Source organism: Artibeus jamaicensis, unplaced genomic scaffold (assembly GCF_021234435.1).
Source record: "Artibeus jamaicensis isolate MK-2021 breed Jamaican fruit bat unplaced genomic scaffold, CSHL_Jam_final contig_76, whole genome shotgun sequence".
NCBI classification, from domain to species: Eukaryota; Metazoa; Chordata; class Mammalia; order Chiroptera; family Phyllostomidae; genus Artibeus; species Artibeus jamaicensis.
Genome location: NW_026521954.1, coordinates 26,002,956 through 26,026,431, shown reverse-complemented (window position 1 = coordinate 26,026,431; position 23,476 = coordinate 26,002,956).

Below are 23,476 nucleotides of genomic sequence, written 5' to 3'. Positions count from 1 at the left end.
GTATGTGTTCACCCTTCTTCCTCTTAGGTAAATGGCACACCCACTCTCCCCGCTGTGCTCTTTGTCACTTTAAATGTGAGCCCAGGGTCATCCCGTGTAGGGACCCCGGGTCTGCCCCGTGGGACACCTCATATCTACGTGGCCACAGTTTTTACACACGCGTGTTCACCACATGCTCTAGTCTACCTGCCCTGTCTCTCTTCTTGCCCTCCGTGGCCCTCCTGTGGCCCTGTGGTCATTGCTTCGCGTCCTCATGGTCCCCCTGTGACCTAAGTCACTTAGCCCCTGCTTCTGCCCACTGACCTGGGAGCCCTCTGAAAGTTGATACTGAAACGACACTGTGCCCCTTCCCCCCTTTCCTGGGGGGAGGAGAAATACTGTTCCCCAGAAAATCTGGACTGATGAGGCCCCTGTATCCTCCGTGAACGAGCACAAAGACAGCGGCAGGCCCGTCTGCCTCCCCAGGCCTCCGCCTCTCGTCGCTGGGCACTGCCCCCTCAGACCACGCGGCCATCTCAGGCCGCTCCCGTCACCCGTCATAGGCACCGCCAGCCCTTACACTGATCTCTCTCTGGTCACTTCCATGGCCACTCTTTCTGTGCGGTTCCTGAGACAATGCGTGGGAACCCAGAGTTGTGGGCACATGTTCTTCCCCGGAAATCCCAGGGATGCGACTCCACCGCCTGTCAACACAAAGCTCGATTGTCGGAAAGTGCGACTATGATGCGGTTTTTTCCTTCCCGTGAGTGACTTGCTATTTCTGCCTGGGTGTCCAAGGCTGTGTGAAGTCCAGTGTCTACAGACGAGCGCGTCTCGGGCTGGGTCCCTCCGGTTCAGCATCTGCAGACCATGGCGGACACATTTCGGCGTGACCTCGCGTGATGTCTCTCGATTTCAGTAGTTTGCTCCTTTGCTGCGGTGCCTTCTGCGGGAGCCGCATCTAACGGATGTGGGATTTCGTCCCCACATGCCCCGTGACTGTCCCTCCCCCAAAACCCTCTTTCTCTTTCTTCACCACTTCGATTTCTAAAATTCTCCCCTTCAGTCTGAAGGCGGTCTCTGCTGTTTTCATTTGTGTTCTCAGCTGCCTTCTCCTGTAGCCTGATCTCCTGGGTCCTAGTGCCTGGGCCTTTCTGATTCTGATTTCTGTCGTTCTCCCACTTCTTCTGCCACTGCCCTCATTTCTCTCAGCCGACTGGGAAATATTGGCCTTTGTATTTCATGGGAATTCTCACTTTCATTGTATGTGGAGATGTTATTCTGTCTTCATACTCCCTTCTTATAATAACTGTGTGGAACGTATTGTCACCCCTCAACACTCTCTTTTGTGTGGAATTAGGAGACCTGAGCTTTTAGAAGCAGGGCAGGGAGGTCTCTGAAACACATGTTGGCCGTTCTCGGGACCCATCAGCATGAGCCTGGCACACTGTGGCGGTCCTGGCCCGGTTCCCCCTCCCACACTCTGCCTCTCTCTCCACAGCCTGACCAACGGGGCTCCTTTCCCAGCAGCTTCTCCCCAGCGGGAGGGCCTGTCCTGGGCAGGGTGTCAGCTGCGTCTGAGTGCGGCAGGGTCCCGGCCCTTCCTGAACCTGCAGGTCCTCCGACCATGGCGAATCGAGGTGAGCGGAGCCCCACCTGGCATCGGCGGCTGTTCTCAAGCAGCCCCACCACGCTCTGCGGGTGTTGCTGGCGCTCTGCCCTGTCGTGCCCTCACTGTCTCTCACGCAGGTGCCGAGAGGATGTGGGCCTGGTTGTTTGTCCCCAGTCCCCTCGCATGCTGGAGCTCATGGGGGTGGCGTCTTGTCACCCATGTCCTCGTAGATGTTGTCCAGGGGCTGGAGATTCTGAGACTATACCACAATTTGCCTCTTTTCTGAATCTTTCTCTCAATGTGCTTTTCAGTTAAAAAACCCAACTGCCATTTGTTGAGCTCCTACTTGACAGAAATTACTGCATTTAATCTTATAACCACTGTTCACATCCGCTATCATCATGATTATCTCAGTGTTTTGAAGAAATTGGACTTGGAGGTCAGGCAGCAAGTAAGTGCCGGAGCCCAGGCTCAGATACAGGTGCCCCTCAGTGGGACGGACACCTGGGCTGCAGGGACAGCTTAGAGGGGCTCTCGGCCACCCTGAAGGGTTTACGGGAGCGAAGCGAGGCCGAGTGAGGTTCTCTGCCCCGTAGTCTCGGATCTCCGAGAGGTCACACTGCACACAAGGAGCTCTTTATGGCCAGCGTGTCCGAGGGGACGCTGCCCTGGCCCTCGCTCTCCTGAGCCCAAGAGAACTCGGGACCTGGGTGTGCTGGAGCTGCGCGACACCACTGTCTCATTTACACTGGACTTCCCTCCCCCGAGTGGTCAGCTCTCTAGACAAAGTCTTTACACCAAGAAAGAGCTATTTTTACTGTCATAATATTAAGCAAAATATGTTTCTGACAATTAAGCCACCCCACAAATACTGCTTGAGAACCTACAGTGTGCCAGGCTGGTGCCGGCTCCGGGCACACGGCAGAGATCTTGCGGGAGGGACTGCGTCCCGGAGCAGAGACGGTGCCGCGAGCAACTCCCAGCGGTCCGGCTCCTCGGGGGGAAGGGAAAGGGGCCTTGGGCAAACTGGACAAGGCTTTGCGTCTTGCCCGGGGAAGGTGGGCACCATCGCTTGATCAGCATCGTGAAGATGGTTGCACTGCATCGCATGAGGGTCCTTGGCCACTTAGGAGACGGGATTGTAGGGCAGAAAGGACAGAAGCCAGGGTGTGAGTTGGGAGGCAGTGATGTCAACCACTGGGGACAAGCCCCAGCGCGGCAGGGAGAGGGCGTCTCAGGGAGATGCAGGTCTTCCCGCCATGGGCCCCACGTGAGGGATCACAGGGTCTCAGGATCATGAGGATGAGAGGGACTGTTATGCTATGAAGCATCACACATGTCCAATATACTTTGTTAAAGCTACTGGACATGTAAGATCTCAGTTCCGACTCAAAACTATTAACCCTCACGCAGGCCGCGGTTTCCGAATGCTTCTCAGGGGTCCGACAGTACTTGATCGATCTTCCTGCAGCCCCCCAAGGCGGCCAGAGCAAGTTCGACGTGTCCGCACTCTGCAGGCAGGGACACGGAGGCCCCTGGTCACCCACGCACCTGGGGGTGGAAACGAGCCTTTGGCCTGAGAGTGGACGCTGAAATTCAGTGTTTTCAGACATCCCAGTGACAACCAGTAAAACCAGCGTCTGGCTTTTCAGCCGCCTCTGTGGTGGCACCAGCCTGGGGAGCAGCAGGGGCCCGGCAGCGTTTAGTGAGCGAACGACCAGGGGTCAGGACACTGGACATGCCACTTCCTTTGTCCCCCCCAGGGTCCTGAGCCCTTCCGTCTCACCCACATCCACCTACACACCTGGGAGCTCCTGGAAGGCAGAGCAAGTTTCATCTATTTCTTTAGTTTCCACGCTGGATGACGTTGTACCAGCTGCAGTGAGTGCCGGTGAGTGAGCGGAGGACAGCAGGTGACAGATGTCAGTGGGAGTTGGGTGAGGCTGGAGGGCAGGGCGGGCCACAGATTGGGTTGACCTCTGGGGACAGGGACCTGGCTGGCGGAGGAGCCGCCTGAGGTCAGCACCACGGACAGCGCCCAGGCTGTGCCCAAAACACCCCGGGGACACTTCCGCCCTGGGGCTGGGGGGCGGGAAAGGCCCCTCCTGTTCTTGCCAGTTGCCCAGGGTCCAGGGAGGCAGCAGACCCTGCACACCCTTTCCGCGGAGGTGTGGGGTCACCTAGCAGGGGCCACCCACCTCGGGCTGGCAGGGTAGGGAAAAGGAGCAGGAGGCAGGAACGGCTGGGGAGGGCATTTTACTCCCTCGCAGCTGCGGACCAGGAGGGCGAGACCTGCTCCCGCCCCAGCCCCAGGCAGGGGCACCTGAAGAAGAAGACGTGGGGCAGGGGAGCGGCTGGAGGCTCTGCTTCAGCCCCGACCTGCTAAAGGTGCTTGGCGTCTGTGGAGACAGAGCGCCCCTGGTGAATCTGGGAGGGGGGCTCTCAGGTGCCTGCTGCACTGGGGCCCTGTGGGTGTGTCCTACCTTGTTCTGACCACCCACCTCCAGAGACAGACCGAGGTTCAAAGCCGAGTGTGGACCAGGGACTTGACCCTCAACACTGAGACTGTCACCAGGGGAAATAACCCGTGTGGGGAGAGAAGAGGGGCCGCACAGGGGCCTGAGCTAGAGCGCGGTCCACTCCCGCCCTCACCAGCTCTGAGACTTTGGGTCTCACCGATCAGGGCTCTTAGGCTGCACAGTGGCCACAATCACACCTGCTTCTCCTCGGCACTGCGAAGGGGACAGAGCCCGCGGCTCCGTGTGTCACTGCATGAGCCGCCCACGGAGGGGCCTGGCCGAGGAAACAGCCGCGGGCGGCCCCAGGGTCTGCGGTGTGTCCCCTCATCATCCTCTGACTGCCACGCCAGGTCCTCTCTTCCCAGAACAGCTTCTAAATTTAGGCAGACATCTTCTCCCCGAGGTACAGGCGACCAGAAGAGCTGTGGGCAGGGCGGGAACGGCCCAGGTGGGGGCCGCATGGGGAGCCTCTAAGTCCTCTGTGTGGCCCTCAGATCAATCGATGGCTAAGAGGTTGTTCCTGGAATGAGGTCGCCCCCCTCCCTCTGACAGCAGGCCTCTGCCCCGCCCCCCACACGGCACACCGGCTCCAGCACTTGGCGGGAAGACCCACCAGGGTGGGAAGCCCAGCAGGGTGTGGACTGCAGGACGGCTGATGTCCTTTCTGATTCTGGTGTCCAAGGTCCCAAGACTCCCCACCTCCCCGGGGAGCAGGGTGTGGCAGTGGGGGAGACTGGGAACCTGTGGGACTTAAAGGACAGTGGTCATTGCATCGCTTCCATGTCCTCACGGTGCTGTGAAAGGTTATCCCCACCCCCACTCGCCCTGTCACCCCCTGCTGCTCACTCAGAGCCAGCCGCCCTCTGCTCCGGGAGCCCCTGGGCAGCCTTTGCCCGGTCTGCCCACCCTGCTGGGGGCTCTCTCCCCAGCAGCCCGCCTGGCTCACTCCCTGTCAGTGAGGGAGCCCCGCCCCACTCCCCCGAGCTTCCTTACCGATTCCGCTTCCTATAGCTTCTTGGGGCGGGGTTGGCATTTTAGGTTTTTCTAGAAATCCGGCCAGTCCACCTCCACTGTTCTGTTCGGTGCTACCAACTTGCTCATAGCATCGTTTTGTTATTACAGTGTTCTTATCTTCGCGAGTTATTTTCTTTGGATTTGCTCGGCCGTCCAGTGTTAACTCTGACCCTCAGTCATTGACTGTGACCCGGACTCTTTTCCAAAACAAGAGCTTGACCGTGTACCTCTCAGACGGTGCTGCCTCGGCGCTCCCTCCGGTGCGGGTGTGCAACACCGCTGTGGTCCTTCCTTTGTCGCACTCACGGGCGCACTGTTTGGCGTGAGAGCTCACTGGACGTGCATTTTTAACTCTCCACCCGTGTGATGTGTTGTCGACTTAACTGCTCTGTGGGCGAAGAGCGTGGGCTTTGCAGCTGGTCGAGATCGCTCTTCTCATGGCCTCGTTTTTACGTCCGTGGTCCGTGGCATTTGAAAACTGGGTTTTCCAGTTGCCAGGCGCAGTGTTCTGCATAGGTTTGTTAGATGAAGGTCATTAACTGTTTCGTTAGAATGTGCTAGACCGGTATGACTTTCTTGTCTACCTTCTCTGCCAGTTATTGCAAAATGAGCCAAACATGCCGCTAGAAAGGATTGGTCCTTTCTTCCCCATGTAGTCTGACAAGTTTGCGTTACACAGTTTGACGCTGGTGTTGGGGAACAAGCCTAGGATCACATTGCACTGAAATTTGCACCTGAGGCCGGCGACTCTGCCGGTCGGTAGAGTGTCCCTCCTCTCAGGCCTCGCAGCTGGTTTGGTGGAGCCGTCCAGCTCTTTGGACGAGTTTCCTGGGGACTCTGTTTGTCACCTCCCTTCTCTGCCCCTCTGTCCTTCGTGAACAGCGCGTGGATTTTGAAAGCCCCGCCTCCTCCGGGTCTTGCAATGGGACAGTCCAGCCTCGCCCAGTCCTTCCATTGTCTCCGCCCCCTCGTTCTCTCGGCCCGCCCTCTAGAGCCTGGAGGTCTGTTAGAGGCTGTCACCCTTCTGTCACGTCCCCTCGTGTTCCATTGCAGGTGGTTCCTTCGCGTCTCTCCACCTTTCACTCGCCCTTCTTTAGCTGTACCAACCCTCGGGGCACATGCTTCTTAACTTCAGTTGTCACCATTTCCGTTTCGGGAATTTCGTTTGCCGATCTAGAGTCAGCTCCGTCGGCATCGGTAACTGTCTGTCCTTGGTCAAAGCTTCACCCCACCCCGAGTTCTTTAAGAAGGCAAATACCCTTGATCTTCCCCCGGTGCGGCCACAGCCAGAGCCTTGGGTCTTCATTTTTCACTGTGATTTCTCCTTAATTATAACTCACTATTCCTGGGGCCCGGGTGTCCCCTGTACAGATTTGCTGCCCCTCTGCCTGACACCTGGCATCACCAGCACCCTGGGACCTGTAAGCCGGACACACACACCCCGGTTTTTGGTGGAGGGGACGCCTAGCAGTGTGGCTCTGGAGCCTCGTGGTGTTTCTTGTTGTCCCCCCTCAGAAGTGCTGGCTTATGAGGCAGCTCTGTCCCAACCGATGACCCTGCTCGGGCCCTCGTGTCTTACCCTGCGGTTACACAGGCTCCTCCGAGTGCGTCCCTAAGACACCTGAGTTGGGCGGCCGCCTCCCAGGGAAAGGCTGCCACACGCTGGCTCGCCGCCCCGGATTCCCGGTGCTCCCCATCTCTAGCTGTTGAGGGTTCCTCTTTCTGTCTGCCCACTGAGATATGCGCCTCGGAAGATTTTACAAAAAATACGTGAGGTGGGTATATAACACACACTTATTTCGCCCAGCATTGTAAGTAGCTCTGCACTGGGCTGCTGTCTCCGGGCACCCAGATGTTACGTGGCCAAGACAGCGTCCTTCACTGTCTGAGAGAGAACAGCCCACTTACTCTCTGGACAGAAGCATTTACTGAGCACATACTGTGTGCCGGGGCATGTGGCTGATGCTGTGCCTGCCCCGAGGGCTTTGTGACCCAGCAAAGGACAGGCAGAGCTGGGTCATACTCATAGTGGTGGCCAGTGTCATTGGGCTGCAGCTTGCCCTTGAACTTGAGACCACAGAGCCGTGAGAAGTGTGTCATGGCTAAGCTGGGTGCGTACAAGGCCCGGAGCTATGTGGAGCCCTGCCAGCCTCTGCCTCAGCGCTGGGTCCAGCCACGGCATCTACTGGCCGCTCTTGGAAGCCGTGTCTGTTGCTCACGGCAAATTTTCCCCATAGGAAAGCATCAACCGGCCAGGAAGCCTGATGGGGGGGGTGGCCATGCACCCCTGGAAGTCTGAGTCCTTTTCCAATCCCAGCCCGAGGCCCTGTGGCCGTCTGAGTGCAGCAGGGGATTTACGGGCCCTGGAGAGGCGAGGCTGTGATTGGACGGCCTGAGTCATCTCCAGCAATTAAGAAGCGCCATTGATCCCACTAAACAGCAATGGCCAGTTGTCAGGCACTTGAGGTGGGTCCTCCTGGGAGGTCACTGCCCTCCCTCCCTGGGGACAGCCGGACCTCCGTACGGACCAGCAGTACCAGTCGGCACTGGACTTCAGTTGGGTGTGGCAGCCCGACTGGCGGGCGGAGCACAGGCTGCAGGGAGAGGGGCTGGGGCCAACCCGGCCATGACCGTGAGCAAAGCCACTTCCTCCCCTTCCCCACAAAGGTGAGCCCCCCGAGACAGGTCACTGAGAAGATCACATGAGGTCGCATATGTGCCTGGAATGTGGTGGTCCCTTCATACCCGTAGCTGCTGCTCCACTTAAACCAGTAATGGGGGGTGCGGCTGCTTGTGGGGCTCAGCTGTGGTTACAGGACGGCAGCCACTTTGGTGGTGCTGCATTGGAATATGATTAATACAGGTGCAACCTGTGGCGTGGATGAGATGGACATGAGCCAGAAGAAGAATTCTCTGTCCCCGGACAAGGCCGAGCTGCCAGGGCAGAGAGAGCCTGATCTCCCCGAGCCGGCCGCCGGGACTGGGCACAGGCCTAGTTAACCTGTTCTCATCCTCCATAAATCCTTGTAAGCTACTTCAAGGTGCATCAGACCCCTGGATTGCCATTTAAGTGTTTTTTTCTGCACTAACTGCTTCTAGTTAAATACTCTGACGTTTATGCGTCTAGACTTCGGTTGCTTTAGTATTGATTGGGTCCAGGACGGTAATGGAGGCGGGAGGCAGCGTGGGCTGGCTGTCGTTGGCTGCGGCCATATATCTTCGTGACGTGGACTGCCCTGCGTTGTCCCGTGTCGGAACCTGAAGCAAAGCCTGTGTGGGGTGCGGGAGGCTTGGCGTGCTCCCCGGCGTCTCCCTACCTTTTGGGTGGTGAGGCCGAGAGTGAGGATTCTGGGCAGGCTTTTTCTCGCTGGAGGTCACAAGTGCCAGAGTCACGGGTGGGGTGGTGTTCAGCCCCTGGGGGGAGGGGCTGAAGCCAATTTAGCTGCTGGCAACCTCCCTGTCTCGCCAGGCCCTTTCTGTGCCTTTGTCCATGCTCTTCCCCCGGACCAGCACGCCCTTCTTTCCTCCAGCTTGTAAACTCCTACTCACCCCTCAAGACCCCAAGCAGATGCTCCTCAGCAGGCCTCCCTTGCCTTCCCAGTGAGCCCTGCATGATGGAAGGATGCAGACACCGGGGCCCTCAGAATTGTCCTTAGAAGCCAGCCAGAACCTCCTTGGCAGCGTGTGGGTGACAAAGGCCATGGACCTCCCAATGTCACCAGTACTCTGAAGGACAGCTGGGCCTGAGTGCGCCCTGCGGCTCCCAGCCCCGTGCTCTCCCCGGCCTTCCCCGTGCACCCTGCCCGGCTGCCACCAGGCCGGGCCGCTCCCCTGATCACGGCTACTGCTGCAGGCCCCCCGGGGGGCTTGTGGCCAGAGAGTGGCTCTCCGATCAATACCAGGAACCACACAGAGCCACCCGCCGGCGGCTGGGTGAGCCCTGGCTCCAGGAGGGCGAGGGAAGCCCCGGCGCCTCCGCCAGCGGCCTCGCGCCCCTTCCTCCCTCCCACCTCCGTTCTCCGTGGGTGGCCCCGCAGGTCTTTTGTCCCCCGTAGCCTCCAAAATTTTCTAACACACAGAAAAGCACAGAGGGAATTTCCACCCGTGTTCCCAACTCCCAGAATCCACAAATGCTCCCACTTTATCATGTTTACTTACCTTTATCGAAATACGGGAGAGGAGCCCACACTCGCTCTCCGCCCCCACGGCCACACCTGTTCTGAACGTCGAGGCTCCGATGCCCACTTTCCGGTCTGCATCCCGGGGCATCTGGGAGCAGCCGGAGGCCGGGACCTGCGGAGCAGGCGGGCTAGGCGCCGACAGTGAGTTCCGGCCGCAACATGGCAGTGCGTCGAAGACTAGCCCTCGCGTCACTTATCCATGCCACACGGTGGGCAGGCCAGCTGTCCCCAGCTTTGTGCCACCGGCCCCTGCACGTGGCACCCGTCCCCAGGTGCATGTCTTAGCCTCTCAGGGCGATTCCCAGGTGGCAGGTGCTGGGATGCTGTTGCCAGAGGAACCGACCTGACAGATGCCTGGACATCTGTCTGTCTGTCTGTTTACCAGACACTGAGATTTCCTCTTCTCTTTATAGCCTTTGTCCCCTTTTTATTGGGCCAGTGGCCTTTCTCCTCACTGAGTCGTGACAGCAGCGCCCATTCCCTGGACGTCTGTCTCCTCTTTGGCCGACGCACTACTGCCAGCTCTGTCTGCGGCCCAACTTTGACCTTTGCTCTGGCGTCCCCTGCCCTGAGGTCAGTTTAGGGGGAGACTTTGCGGTCACACCCACCCGTCCTTCTTCACGGGTCTCAAGTCCAGACCTGGGACGTTCCTGCCCCAAGGCCTGGGCTGGCCCTCAGTATTTTCTTCCAATAAGTTTGTTTTCCACGTGAAAATGTTTGCTTGACCTAGAACTTTTGTGGGAGGCATGGGTCTCATTTTTGCTGAAACAAATTCACATTTCTAACACAAACCTTGCTTGTCCTTGACGGGTTTATCTAATAATCTGCCGGACTGACTTTGCCGATTCCTCTTGTAAGAGTTACATACATGTGAATGATCTTGGCCGTCTGTGTCAGCCCTGGGACAAGCTGTTTTTGTCGGGAGGGGCCGGCCCCTCACAATGGGGGTGGGGGGGGCCTCTGTGTGAATGTTGTAGACACCACCTGCAGTTTGAAGATGTGCGAAAGCGCACCTTTGAACAGTCTGGGAATACTGTTTTTCATGGTTGTAGGTTTTCTGTTCCCCCTTAAATACAGTTTGAAAACACATTTTTTTTTCTGGGGGAAAAAAAAACCCTATTTCTTCTAACTTTTTCAAACATATTCTTGTGAGGCCGTTCACCACCCCGTTCTGTCATGTTCGGTCCCTGTGGTGTTTGGAGGTGGCGTATCCTGTCCCTCCTCTGCCTGCCCCTCGGCCCGTCCCCTGGCTGCTGTCCCCTTCGGCCGTCTCGGTTGTGGCCCTGAACTCGCTGTTTCCGAGAACCGTGTTTTGGGCTTTGCAGCGGCTCCTGCTGCCCGTGACTTCCGGTAGTTGGGTCCTGGCTGTGGGAAGTCAGAGCGGTGCTCAGCACCAACTGGCCTGGCCACGCCCAGCCGTGGGGCGTGGCCTCGGGCAGGCCCCTCTCCATTGGTCACCGAGAAGGCACAGAAAATGGTGCCTGCCGCTCGGGCCGCACCACAAACCACGTGCACGGAGCGCAGCACGCATGGTAGGAGAGTGTCTTCTCACCCAGTGCAGGGCATCTGCCTGTTCCGGGCAGGCAGGGACAGGGGGTCAGGGGGCTGCCAGCGCCTTCTGGCCATGTCAGGGATGAGGGGAGAGGGGCCCCCCACCAGCCAAGTAAGGCGAGAAAAAGAAACAGAAGACGTGAGAGGGGAGGAAGTTCAAGGTGTCGTTATGGTCACAGAGCGTGACCGTCCCCTGGAGAAAGCCCTAAACAACCTGAGGACAGACGATCAGAGTTAATGAGAGATTAGCGAGGCTTCCAAACGCTAGATCAATACCTCTTTAACGACGCATGACTTCAAGCCAGCAGCAGAGTCTGAAAATCTAATTGTTTCGACAGCGACGGCAAATACGGAGCACCCGTAAGTAAACCGACAGCGGGCGGGAGGGCTTCTGCGCAGGAGTGTCGCCAATGGGCACTCTGAACCCTCGGAGGCGTCACAGGCAGGACTTAACACCCCCGCCAGTTCTGCCCAAACGGCCTATGGGGTCCGGGCCGCTCCAACCACACTGTGCCCTTGTGGGCGGGTGTGTGCCCGTGTGCGTACGTGTGAAACTCAACCAGCCGGTTCTCCACGTTGTGGGAACTCGGACAACCAACAGCCGAGACACGCATGAATAACACCGTGGCGGGAAACTGTCCCACTGGCTACGGAACATTTTGCCGCGGCGGCAACTCAAGTCCCGCCCCCAGCGATTTCACCCCCCAGGAGACGGGAAACAGGAAGCTGCGTGTGAACGGGCAGAGCGACATCCTTCACTACAGCCAGGAGGTGGACACAAGCACAGGTCCACCAGCAGGTGAGGGAGGGACACAGTGTGGCCCCGCCATGTGGGGGGCCCTTGCTCAGCCGTGTGGAGGAAGGAAATGCTGATGCTCCTTGAACATGCAGGGCCCAGGGAGAGAAGCCAGACACCAAGTCACTGGTGACACAGTTTGTCTCCTGGAACCGCCCAGGACAGGCAAGTCCACAGAGACAGAGTAGATGTGGGGCGCAGCGGCTGGGGGGGATGGGGCTTCTTTTGGGGAGATGATGGAAGTGCCGTAAAGCTGCTTGTGACAGTGGTCAGATCACGCTTCCTGTGCTAAAAGCTGGCGAATTGCGTGCTCCAAGTGGGCGAATTTTATGGTATGCAAGTTACATCAGCACTTTGGGGAGAAGACCGTGTGCGTGCAGAATGAGGCAAACAGAGGGGAGCTGGCCCCGGAGGGTCGAGTGTGTGGCTTGTTTTCAGGCTCCGGACTGAACACGGCATGTGACACACACAGACATGCGTGTGTGAGAACAGTGGATGAAGAGTGAAGGCAGGAATGAGCGAGGCCCGAGGGGCTAGGTCTGCCCCTGGTCGCCCTGCCGCTAGGTAAGGGAAGCTGGGACCCAGGTTCTGGCTGTCCTGCCCTACCCAGTCCCCCCACCCCCCTGGTCTCCCATTCCGCCCTCCCCAGCAGCAGGGATACATCGAGGGAGCTGGGGAGGTTCTGGGCTGCCTGCAGGAAGGCTGCCTGCACCCACCTTGGAGGGTGCCGATGCCTGAGGGGACTAGACATGGGGCTGGGAGCGAGGCAACACTGGAGAGTTGGGGCCTCACGCAGACCCCCGAAGCCCTGCCTGCGCAGCCATGCGGGTCACCCTTGGGACCGCAGGTGCTTCCTGGCGCTGCTAGAGGCCAGACCGAAGCCTTCCCTCACTCGCCCCCAGCAGGCGCGGACACCCAGGTGGCCTCGGGGAGCCATCCTGTGACATGCCACTCTCTGCCAGGGGCTCATGCTGACGTGGAGTCAGGGAGAGACTCGAGGCCCTTTCTGTTGTAAACCCTAAGGGAGCGGTCCCCACGTGCACCGGGCACCCTCACAGAGACCCCGCAGGGGAAAGACCCCCCAGGGCCTCCAGTGTGCTGGGTGGCGGGTGGGAGAGGGCCGAGCTCAGGAAGGCCCACGGCTGCGGGCCTGGGTCCAGGAGGGCAAAGCACTTACCCCTCCGACTGCAGCGAGCCCTTCCTCCAGTGTTATTTCAGGCTGGTGGCAGGAGCAGCCAGAGGCCCCGCGGTGCAGTGGGCAGACAGACTGGACCGGGGCCCCTTACCCTCAGGGAACCACAGGTGGATCTCTGACTCCCGTGCCTCAGTTTCCCCACCTTGGGTGCATACCACCTGGCTGCTGCCCAGGGCCCCCTCCAGCCCAGCAGGTGGGCTTCTCTCCTGGCTGGGTTCACGGGCCTTCCGCGGGCCAGCCTCACTTGCTGAGGCCCTGATGCAGCTTCTGTGTGGGTGGTGGGCGTGGCACCTGTGGGGCTGTGCTTGGTTTTGACTGGCACACCCCCCCTGAAGGCTGGACATGCAGAGCCCCCTCCCCAGGTGCATAAGGTCACCCTCTAGTGGGGGGGGGGCAGCTGCCAGGGCGCCGTTCTCGGCCTCTTGCAAAGGACTTGTGGTCACATTAGAGTCATAGCATCCTAGGGACATTGGGGACCCTCTGGACTCACTTCCTCCTGTAGAGAGAGGAACCGAGTCTGCAGAGAGGCCCTGGGCCCTGCGGTCAGACTAATCTCCACCAGGCACTTCTGCTCCCCTTTGCCCCTCAGGCTCCTGTCCCCTCCCACCTGCAGCCAGACCTTCCCCTGGAGAGCCCCCTGCATTTCCCAGCCCCGTGGTTACTTGGCAGACACGAGTCTGTGCTGATCAGCAAATCATCAATATGTCCTCCCCAAGCCCCTGTAAACCTGTCCTGCATAAATGCTCATACCCCAGAGCAGACAGACCCGCTCGGGCACCTCCGCAGGATGGGGCAGGGGGTCAGGTTCCTCGGTCAGTCCAGCCGAGTTCACCCAGCTCTCACAAAGCAGCAGGCCCCTCCCGGGGAAGTAGGAAGACACAGGGTCCTCTACCTTCTACCCCTGGGTGGACGCTGCATGCTTGCAAAAGTGGCCACAGCACCAGGGAGCATGCTACCCACAAGGTGGGCACCATGAGGAAAAATAGCCACCAGCTGGACAGAGCGAGCCTGGCCAGAGGTGGCAATGTTTGGGCAGGGCTTTGAAGGATGCGTAGGAGCTCGCTAGCAGAAGGCTGTCCTAGGGACAAGAAGCCACGTGAGCAGCGGCAGGAGAATGCACGGTGCCTTGCACTGGTTCCGCCACTGCTGTGCCCAGCTACCGCAGATGTGCTGTCTTAAACCAACACCCCAGGCACTGGCCTGAATTCTGGGGGTTGAGGTCTGAAGTGGGCCCCGAGGGGCTGAAATCACCACAGGCCAGCAGGGAGGCACCGAGCCCTGGAGACAGGGCTGGCAGCCCTTTCCAGCCTCTTCCTGGTTCAGCAGCCTCTTCGCCCCTCCCCTCTGGGCCTCAGCCTCCCCTTCCTTGTAAGCATGGCAGTCAAACTCTGGCACCCGACCCTGTGTCCCTCTGTGGCCGGTCCCCCTCCGGGAGCTGGTCTCCCCACTGGCCTTTTCTGACCATGAATTGGGGTTTTGTTTCCACATCGTGTGGTCCCTGCTGCGGCTCTGGCTTCCAGAGCAGTGCCGGCCCCTGGCAGGTGCTCTCTCCGTCCGTGCGGAAGGGCACGCGGTGGGGGCGGGGAGGCACAGATGCTGGTGGGTCCTTGGCCTGGGGGACAGGCAGGTGCTGGGCAGGGCCTCCCGGCTGGGAACACGACCCCCAACAAGGCGGGGAGGCCTTTCTGCCACCCCCCCCAGGAGCTGGGGATCAGTCATTCCTGTGGTGGACCAGGAAGCAGGACCCCAAGGCTAAGTGGCTTCACCAAGGCTGGGTCCCAGCGCAGGCCTGAGGCTCTGAAAGCGTGTGGGAAAGGGCTTTCTCAAAGGGGCGAGTGGTCCCGAGGGTCAGCGTCCTCCAACGCGCCCTGCGAAGTGGTGAGCTCCCTGCGAAGTGGTGAGCTCCCTGTCACAGGAGTGGGGCCGCGGCACCTCGGACCCCTCCAGCCCCCCAAACCAGCCCCTCGCCCCGCCAGTGGCCAGCCCTCCCTGCCCTGGGGCCCGGTGCCCGGCGCCCTGCTGACGCTGATGTGCTCAGGCAGCCGAGAGCAGCTGCAGACCGCTCCTCAGCCTTCCAAGTAATGAGCCCGGCCCGACCGCCCCCTTCCCCCAGGTGCAGCGGGGCCGGCCCCTGCTCACCTGCCCGCGGCACGCACTGGCCCCTGCTGCTCCCCCGGCCTTCCCCACACCTGGGGAGCGGCCCTCTGACCCTGGCCTGGGAGCCTGCCCAGCGCCCCGGGGTCTGTCTACCTTACGTATTAGTTTTGGCAACGTGGGCTGACCCCTGATTCCAGGGCAAACTCGCCTGCTGGGTCACTGGGGATGGCCTCGCCGGACGAGCAGACGGACAGTCCCCAGCTGCCCTCGGTCCTCCATCAGGCGTCCGGGAAGCCCGCCAGGGCAGGCCGTGCGGGGAGCCGGGGTGGCAGCCGGGAGGACGGCTTGTTGGGCTAGAACAGCACGTGGGACCTGGGTCACGAGACCCCTACTCCAGACCACGCCCGGGGTGCTCCGCCCCAGATCCCCAAACTGGCGCACAGCAGGTCCTCAATGCGCTTCTGCCAGGTGCAGTCACCAGTCCCCACTTTCCCTTGTACCGCTCCCCCTCAGGCCCCAGCAGGAGCATGCGCTGTCCTTCTTCCGGGTTGTGGGCACGTCACTGTCCCTCAGACGCGGTGGGTCACACGACCAGCCCACTTTCAGCGGGGGCTGATGTCCAGGCTGGGATTGCAGGCGTCCCCCGAGCTGTGTCTGGGGCTCCTGGCTGGCCCCTGAGTGGCTTCCTCGCCACCCCCTCCCCGCTTCACCCCACCCTTCTGTCACGCTTTCCGGCCCAGCCCTCCGTGGGGGCTGCTCTGCCCCGCTGTGCGTCCATGCCTCTCTCGCTCTCTCAGATGCTGTGGGATATGGGATAGGATGTTTGTAAATGTCCCATGAGTGAATTCTCACTGGGCACCTGGGTCTCAGCCATGAACTTGTGTTAAAAGAGAGACCCAGTGCCAGCCGGGCCTGCCCGGGTGCGGTGCCACGTTCCTCGGCCGTACCCGGCCGGAGGCAGCACCTGCCCTGAGTTGGTGGTAATGCCGCCGGGCCACCAGCATGGCGATGGCCACCAGCCATGGCCTATTCTTGAGAACCTACTGTGTGAGTGCCATTTGCCTGCATGTATACGAAGCCAATTTGGTGGGTGAAGAGCCTGAGATCCAGAGAAAGCCAGCACCTTCTCCAGACGGCCCCGGGCAGGAGGGGCTGGGTGCGCTCTGAGTCTCACACAGTCTGCACTCCTCCCTCCCCATGAGAAGCCGTCACTGAGAAAGCCTGAGGCCAGGCGTGGGTCTCCAGCCCCGCCAGGGACAGACGCTCGCGGGCTGGTTGGCTCACAGCCACCCTCCCCCCAGCTCTGATGTCACCTGCAGGACAACTGACCCAGTCCGAGAGAGGCAAGCCCCTCGCTCAGCAGCCCCCTGAAGGGCTGCAGCCCGAGTCTCCCAGCTCGGAACTCAGTCAACCTCTTGTCCCAACTTGAACCAGAACGAGTGTCCACCACAGAAACTTCAAAACACGTGGGCACAAAATGAGTATCGCATACGGTGCCCCCCAGAGACAGGCGCCCGTGCCCCCTGGGCATGGACCCTGTACCCCTGCCTGTGCTTTTCAGGGGGTTTACTGTCACTTCCTTCTCTTCCCAGGAACCGACCTCCCTCGCACGGGGGGACTCCGTGCACCTGCCCCTCAGTGCCTCCCAGAGACCATCTGGCGGGAGGAGCTGACCGGCCACTCGGTGGGCCGTGCCCAGTGGACGTGAGGGCAGACAGACGGTCACGCCACACTGACCCCTTGTCCCCTCTCGTAGGAATTTGTGTTTGGAGGTTTTTAAACCACTGTTTATTTGCTGAACCAGGCCCTGACCCTCCCCTGTGGAATCAGCCGTGGCCCCTCCTTTGAATCCCTCCCCAGTGTCTGCCTCCCAGGGGCCACCGCCAGGTCAGGCCACCGTTGCATCTGGTCCCTGTGGAGACACCCAGCACACAGGTGCCTGGCAAGGCCCTCACCAGGGCGCGGCTCCGAGGCTGGAGGCTGAGGCAGCTCTGGGGCAAGGCCTCAGCGGGTTGTTGGGCCACCAGGAGGGGCTACAGCAGGTCCTCACCCCCCAGCAGCGCTCCCTTAACCACAGCGGTCTGCCCTCTGACAAGGCCGCCTCCCGCCACCCCCCCAACAGCCCATTTCCATGTACAAAGCAATTTGTCTCCACTGAAGGGAGAGAATCGCAAAGCAAACAAATTATGCATGTCCCACTGCGCCCGGGGCACGCGGCCGGCTGGGCTCAGGGTGTCGGAGGGTTTCCTTCCTCCATTCGTCTCCCAGGATGACCGACCCCAGGGGCAGACGCGATGCCCCTGAGCTCCTGAGATCCATCTCCCCTCGAACTGTCTGTGGCAAGGAGGGCGACGTCAGCCTGGGGCAGGGCCGCGCCCCGTCTGCGAGCTCAGGGGAGGATCCCCCCATCGCACACTTCCCCCCGCCGCCCTCCCACAGGGCGCTGTCTGGGCTCCCGGGGCTCAGAGGCCAGTGCTCCAGTCCCTGCCTCTGCCGCCACCTGAGCCCCCTCTGCTTGTCCCGTTCTTGGAAGGACTCGGGTCCCTGGGCCAGGGCCCACCCACTCCAGTGGGATTCGTCTTGGTGTGACATCTGCTGAGCCCCGTAAGGTCACAGTCCCGGGTGCCTGAGGTTAGGACGTCAACAGAGCTTTCAGGGGGACACAGTGCCACCCACAGGATCAGTCTCTGCGAAACAGGACCAGACTAACCAGCCGGTTTGGAAAACGGCAAACCCTGAGCTGGAGGACGGGCAGGGGGCGGGGGCGGGCAGGAAGCAGGTCTTTTCCCTGAAGCCACAGTCAGGCCCTGGCCTCTGGCTGTGGGCGCAGAGAGGAGACCAGAGCAGAACCACCCCAGAGACTGAAGGGTGTCAGCTCCGTCCTGTGGAACCGGGGAGTGCGGGGGTGGGGGCGGAGATTGATTCTGATGTGGGTGACAGCAGTGGCTACATGGACGGGATGGAGCCGCAGTGGGCCTGGAGGGCGGGGCAGGGTCTCCCCAGGAACCCTCACCTGGTCACTACTCTGCAGGTGGCAGGCACGGTGGCCCACAGACACCACCTGAGCACCCACGCCTGTGGCCTGCCATCGTCATCGTGGTCGCTGGCCCTCCCACCCGGAAAGAAGAGGCCCCAGCGGACCCTTTGTGCCACAGTTCTGTCCCTCACCAGCTGGTCCCGTGGCCAAGGAGTCCCAGCTCCCAGGAGCTGCCCTGCTGGTGGGGAGGGCGAGGCTGGGGAGGCGGGCGGAGCCCAGGCTGGCACCGGCCTCCCGGGGCTCCCGGGGCACAGAGGCCGTCGGCCGGCCAGCTGGGCTGGATGCCCTGCCATCTTGGAAGGACGTCCTGGTTTCCTTGCAGCCGAGAGAGGTGCAGACCGGCTGAAACCGGCTCCGATTCCCTTTATTGAATTGGGCGATATTGGATTTATGGAATTCAACTTTCTGATGACAAAAAAATTATCTGTGTGGCCAAATAAAGATGGACGGAGCCCAGAGTCCACTCAAGAGGCCATTTGGGCCGTAATCCACCTCGTGGGCTGCTTATCGCGCCGGGGGATGGTGTCATCGGGGGGCTGGGCTACAGATGCCCTTTTATATTCTTCTTAGGCTAACATTAGAAAATTGTGTATAAATTTAATCTCAGCTAAAAGGTAAAGATAGTCCACAGCCAAGGGCAAGGCCACCCCCCCACCATGGCAACTGCTGCGTCTTCCGCCCAATCAGACATGAGTGCAGGGGGGGAACAACGGTTCTCTCGGCTAATCAATTATATTTGAGTAATTGATCGTATATTATTATTGATGAAAGCCCATCATATGTGAGTTAGAAGGGAGTCGGGTCTCCGAAGATTAGATTTGTACACGAAAATGGAAGGGAAAAAACGACTGTCATAAAATCACTTGAGTGGTTTACGGTTTAATGCCTGGTGGGTCGTGGAGACGGTCCCTGCCTCCCCAGCTCCCCCTGTGCAGCCCACCTGGGGCGAGGGGCCGGGCCGCTGGCAGAGAGGAGAGTCATACGTCCCGGAGAGACCTGGGGTGGTGGAACAGTCGTGGGGAAAAGAGGGTCTGGCCGGCGCAGCCTCGAAGGGACCGCGAAGGACCAGATGGGTCCCATTGAGGGTGTGCTTTCTCCCAACGAGAACTGGCGTCCTCCTGAGGGGCTCACCTTCCCACCCCTGAAGGCGTGAGGGTGACGTGGGAAGACCAGGGACACTGCAGAGGAGCCCGCTCGGCCACAAGACCCCCCAAGGTCACTGCCGGTCAAGAGGCCTGGGTCCTAGGGAATGCCACAAGCCCGGGCAGTGGGACCATACAGACGCGTGCGCCCCTCGGCCCCCGAGACCCTGGTCTTGTTCTGCACCCCCACCCCGCCTGCATCTGGGAGTGACTCCCCCTGCCCTCCCTCTCAGCAAACATGCAGAAACTGGGAGGTGACAAGTGTCTCCCTCTGGTGCCACTGCCCATCCTGGCCCAGACACCCATTTTCACCTTCTCTTCAGCAGCCCCCTGGGGCTGCAGGCCACCTCCTGCGGGTCGGCAGCAGCCAAGGGCCCCAACAGCCCCCAGCCCCGCCCCCCAGCCTCAGCGCTGTCTGCCCCCAGCCCAGGGCCTGCCTGATGCAGGGACCAAAAGCTGGCGAGCATGGCATCCTTGGTCTGGAATCTTCCCCATCCTGCCATGAGCTACCCCCCCACCCCCCTCCTTCCTCCGGTGCAGGCCCTCACACTGCTCCCCAGGCGGGAGGGAGAGCAGGCCAGCACCCCAGGGCGCCCTCGGCCGCCACCCCCAGACCCGTCCTTGACGAATCCATGTGACTTGCACACGTTCCAGACGGCTTCCGGCTGATGAGCAAATAAATTTCCCATTTATTCTGTTCATTCCTTTGTCTTCATTCGTTGTTCGAGGGACACCAGCCTCCCAGGAGGGCCTGGGGTTCGACCCTGTCCCATCCCCCGTGGGGCTCCCAAGTCCACACGGAGCCCAGGTGGGGAGCCCGGTGAGGCGCATGCAAAGTCCCCGCAGCTCTGGGTGTGCCCCAGACACCCCCACCCACCACGCACGGAGCTTCTCAGCCCGGGGTGGGTGGGGGGCCCTGCTGGGTGATAGCAGCCCCGTCGCCTGGCGTCACCCACGGCATCTGCACGTTCCTTCCAAAAAGCTTCTCTCTGTCTTTTAAAATTTTTGAGAAAAATTCACGTCACCCAAAACTCACTGCTTTAACCATTTTGAAGTGCATGACTCACTGAGTCTTAGCATTTCACAGAGCTGCCCGACCTTCACCGCTGCCTTCACAATCCGAGCCCCCACCCGACCCCAGGAGCCCCCACCCCTGCCCCCCGCTGGCCCCAACACCATCCAGCCTGTTCTGCGGAGTGTGACCTGCTCTAGTCCCTACTTCTTCCACGGTCACTTTTTGTAATTTGCCTTCACCTGCATTGTATTTAATGTGTCGTTTCCCCAGAAGCCGCCTCTTTTCTCCGGGCCTTCTGGGTGACACTGAGGTCCCTCGAGGTTTCCCCTGACGGCACCGGGGTTCTAGCTGTGCTTCTTCTGGTTCTTGGTCACGTCCCTTTTGCTCTCTGGGTGTCTCCCTGTGTTTGCAAGAGCTGGTCTGCTCAGTGGGTCTTTTTGAAGACCCGGCGCTGGGGCTTTACCGAGACTTCGGACGGTTTGGGCGGCGCCTCTCTAGCTTCTTCCTCCACCATGTCCTTCTCATCCGCAACCACGCGTGGAGGCTTCTCTCCCTCTCTCCTTCCCTTCCCCTCTCTCGAAAAGTAAATGCAATCTTCAAAAATAAATACGTAATAATGAAAAGCACGTTTCTAAGGTGGTGAATTGATTCCTTGACGTTCAGACTTCCCCCTTCAACAGTGATGGTCCCAGAGGCCTTACGGTGGCCCGTGGAGGCCCCTCCCTTTCCAGGGCTCTCAGGGTTCAGCTGTCACTTCCTCTCCACTCTAAGGAGGTGGCACTGAGTCCTCCAAACCCCGTTCTCCATTTTCTCTGCCGTGACGGAGACCTGTTCTTAGCAGGCCTCGTCCTACCCGGGATGAAAACTACCCTTCCCCGCCCCCTCGACCAAGGCACGGACCGTGCACCTGGGTTCTGGCCAACGGGATGCGAGCAGGGGCGGTAGGGGCGGGGCGGCTGGGACTGCAGAGCAGCGAGACCCTGGAGCTGGGCTCGGCCACCCGAGCCGCCCTGGCTACGCAGCCCGGATTTTGGCGTTGCAGACAGCGTCATCGTTAGTCCCTTCCTGTTCCTGCTCTGGCAGGCAGCTGACCCTGTTCTCCACGACAAACCCGAATTTCAGAGTGTTTCTTATTTTCCATGTAGTAAAGGGTTTGTTTTTAATGGAGGGGGTGTTAAGTCTTTATATTTCATTTTTAATTGTTCTGGAATGTGGCCAGAAAAAATTTCAACCTTTAAATTTTTTGTATGTTGTTTTATTGTGTTTGGTTTTTTGAACCGAAGTGCACCATCTCTTTCTAGAGATGCTGAGGGGTCACGGGAAGAACGCACTATCTATGAGATGGGAAATGGTTTGTATTCCGCTATTAAATTGAGTTTGCTGATTACGCGATTCCATTTTTCTAAAACCTGATTCATTTATTCATCATCGACTAGATTAGTCTCGTTCTGAAAACTGCAGTTCCTATCGGAATTCTGCTCTTATTACATTCTTCTTGTATTTTTAAATAACTCGGCCTCACGGAGTTAGCTGCTAAGTTGGTTAGTGCGTACACAGACTCACTGCTTTGCCAGTTCATAAACGGCTCTTTTCATTCTCTGAGTGTCCCTCCTCCCCGCGTGAGGCGTGGATGGACCTGGGCGCCGCCTGCTCCACGCGGGAGAGAGGCCTCGCGGCTCCGCCTGCGTTTCTCCGAGTCCCCCACACACCTTCACTGCCCAGCGTCCGTGGCTGCTTGCCTTTCACACGACGCTGCTTTGAAACACATCCAGTCTGCTTGTCGCCCCTGGTCCGTGGTCGCTGCAGGGTCACGGTAGACGGGCCCACGCCCTCTGCGTGCCACTTTTCCCGTGTTCTCCTGGGCTCGTCATTTCGTCGTTGGCGTGTGCTCCTTTGCCTCCCACTGCTGCTGCTGCTCTGGGTGCTGGTCACCTCCCCTCGCTCCTGGTGACATCTGTGAGTGGTCCCAGGCTCTGTCCCCCACCAGGGGCCACCGTCCCATGTCCTACCTCCAGGTCACACGGGCCGCACTCTGTGACCCCCAGGATGGTGGGGGTCCCCTCCCCCTGCCGTGCCTGGCCCCGCTGGAGAACAGCTCAACCAGCTCCCGAGTCGGTGCTGGTGTCACTGCCTCGAGTCTCCTGCCTCTGGGTCCCCAGCGCCTGGCCATCTCCTCCAGCCTCATGCTGAGCCCCACGGGCAAGTCCCCGCTCCCAGCCCCTCATGTCAGCTCTGTCCCACATCGGTGACCCTTCACCCAGAGGAGCTTCTGGGCCACCCTCGATCCTTGTGAATCCGGAAACCCCTTCCTGTCTCTGTGGCCTGTGAATTTTATGTAAGAGGGGTGAAGGGCACAGGCCCTCCCTGAGGCTGGACTCCAGGCCCCAGCCTGGCTGAGCCCGTGGTCAGCTGCTTAAATCCACCCTGCCTCTCAGACGAGGGTCGTGCTAGTGCCCCGTCAGCAGGGAGAGGGCACCGATCAAGCTTGTGTGCAGGGCACCGCCACACTCTCCCAGTTACTATTAGCGGTCGGCAGGTCCTCCGCTCCGAGCCCTCCACTCCGAGCTCGATGCGGGCTCCAGCCGTCACCTCAGGCCCTCACGTAACAAATGACACGGTCTCTGACGCTCATAGGGTGTCTGCTTTTCCCTCCTGGTGCAGACACTCGTCCGACCCCACGGGCTCTGTGCCAGTGGGGCACCAGCCTGCCTGTCTGTGTGCCCGTGAGCCCTTCCAGTCGGCAGGCAGACTGCATGTCCACGGCTCACAAACACCTTGTCCCCGTTACGTGTCCCTCTTCCCCTGAACCTGTGCGCAGGGGGCTGCTGGGTCTGTCCTCAGGGCGTCCTCCCGGCGGCCCTGCGCCCGCGCACCGGGCTCCCTCACCGCGTCTCCCCGACACTCGGTCAGAGCCCGCAGACCCCCGCCGCCCCGCCGACTCAGCTGACGCAGGGATTTTGTTTTACGTATCACGATGTTCGGTTCAAATGTTTTTCACACCTCGTCAAATCTCCGAGTCCTCTCGCCGTGTCTTTCCCCCGCTGGCCGGTCCCCAGCAGGCCTGTGGCCTCTGCAGCCCTTCTGCCCCACCCACAGCCCCGCCCCCCCCCCAGCTTCAGCCCTTGACTGTGGGCCTGGCGGGGGCCTTTTGCTGCCCGGATTAGCAGAATGGAATCATTTGACTTTATATCCTTAACGGATTGTACCCCAGGAAAAAGAAGCAGGGAAAGGGAGAAGAAAAACCTTCACCGGTTCTCGGCCGTCACCCGGTGGGTGCCGCTGCTGGCACCGTCCCCTGAAGCCAACCCGCGTGGGTGATCAATCAAGCAGAGAGGCAA